We start from the raw sequence: 1,906 nt of genomic DNA, 5'->3' as shown, positions 1-1,906 counted from the left end.
GGGGGAGGGGATGCCCTAGTTAGTGGGCGATGCTCCTTTGCACGCCTGTGGCCAAAGGTGAGCCAGCCCGTGGATGCTGACTGTCACTCGCCCAGCGGGCGCTGACAACCTCTCATCCTGTCCCAAGTTTTGGGGTCTGCGGGCAGCAGCATCCCAGGTTATTCAGGAAGAACTTTCCTGACTTCCCTAAGATCATGCGGCACTTGGGGCAGAATGCCGAAGCTGCCTGGGTTCCACGGGCCCTCTGCCCCGGGGTGGGGGCCGCGAGGGGCCGCGCGTCCACACGCACACTCGCTTCCGCTCCACACTGTCCTTCAACGGCACTCGACAGACGTCCATGAGGGAGGACCCCACAACTTGAGTCGTGCAGCCTGACTCATCCGCGAAGCGAGGTGCAGATTTCGCCCACCCCCTGCGCCCCACCTCGCCCCCCAGTCCCCAGAAGTCACGGCCGGCACTGGCGATCTGCCGATTTACCATGATCTTTTAAAAATAAAAAAATTAAAAAAAAAAAACCCAAACTGCCAAACCCAGCAAGTACCAAAATGCCAGAGAGTACGTACCTCCCTCCCTCCCTCCCTCCATCCCTCTCTCTCTCTCTCTCCCTCTCTCTCTCTCAGCTCTGCTCAGGAATAATAAGTGTTAATTTTACACTTCATTTCTCAAAAAAATAATAGGATGTGCTTTTGCTTAAAACCAAGTCAGGCTGCTGGAACCTTTCAGGCTGAAACTGTGTCAGCCCAAAAGAGAAGCGGAGGGCTTTGTGGCGGAGCCCCGTGCCGAGATGACACAGCTCCCCGTGCTGTCCCCGGTGCCGACTTTTGTCTCCGAAAGCATTTGATCCCTGGCAGACATGCACTTATTTCCATACAGGTCTTGGGGGAAGCCAGGAGGAGAGAGCGCTGATTATCAGGATACTGAAGGTGAAGCCCAGGTGGGTCCCCCCGATGTCAAAGGGAGGCCTGGGCACCGCTCGCAGGCCGTAATTTGCTGCCCGGGAGGGCGGGCCGGCGGGCTGTGGCGGGGAGGGGGGCAGGGCATTGTTCCCGAGCTCCGAGCAACGCACCAGCCACCAGCGAGCGTGACCTGCTCCTGCCACATCCTTGGGCCTTGCCCAGCCCTCCTTAAGCGGGGACCCCACTGGGAGGCTGAGCCGGGAGCGCTGTCGTTAACGCCTTCCCCACTCTGAATGAGTGACGAGTGACGGCCGCCTGAGTTGACAGGGGCCCTAACAGAGCCCCTTCGTCCGGGAAGCAGCAATCGAGGACACAGAAGCTAGAACCAGGAACACCTGGGTTTGAGCCCCAGTCCCATCCCTCCCTCGCTGTGTGTACGCGGACAAGTTACTTAACCTCCCTGAGCTTCCGCTGCTTCTGCTAGAAAAAATGGGGAGACTCCTCACAGGGTTTCTGCAAGGCCGCCGAGCAGGCTTCTCCTGCCACAGGACACCTGCCCTCACTGCGGCGTCCCCCCCCAAGACCGCCTCCTCCCCGTACCCCCACTTCATGCAGCATGCAGGTGTCTGCTCAGATGAGGCCTCCTTGGGGGGGCTTCTTCAGACCCCCCACCCGCTAAAACAGCACACGCCTCACCCTTTCTAGCTCCTTGGCCACCTTTAACTTCCTAGATCCTGTTTGCCGCCCCCAGGGCATGTTAGTTGGTTGGGTTTTAACTGTGAGGGCTACTGTGCTCATTGCTACATCACCAGCACAGAGAACAGGCCGTGGCACATAGTAGGCTCTCAAGAAACAGGAAATGAATGATCTGTGTACACCACTTAGTATGCTGCTTGGAACGTGGCGTCAGGGGTGTGGGGAAGTGCTGGGTGCCACATGCCAGGGGCCCCACACTCGTAGGACTTGCGGTGTGGCCTGCTCCGAGGCACAGGTGGGAAGGGCTCCCTCGA

The 1,906-nt window shown here is 58.9% G+C and overlaps 1 protein-coding gene across 1 annotated transcript in view; it reads right to left on the bottom strand.

Moving 5' to 3' along the window:
• ZNF423 (zinc finger protein 423) overlaps nucleotides 1-1,906 on the bottom strand; it is a 268,917-nt gene that overhangs the window by 33,485 nt on the left and 233,526 nt on the right. The gene's annotated exons all lie outside the window — the stretch shown is intronic.

Source organism: Pteropus vampyrus, unplaced genomic scaffold, assembly GCF_000151845.1.
Source record: "Pteropus vampyrus isolate Shadow unplaced genomic scaffold, Pvam_2.0 Scaffold51, whole genome shotgun sequence".
NCBI lineage: Eukaryota > Metazoa > Chordata > Mammalia > Chiroptera > Pteropodidae > Pteropus > Pteropus vampyrus.
The sequence above is the reverse complement of the archived record's forward strand: the minus strand, read 5'-3'. Positions and strand labels throughout refer to the sequence as shown.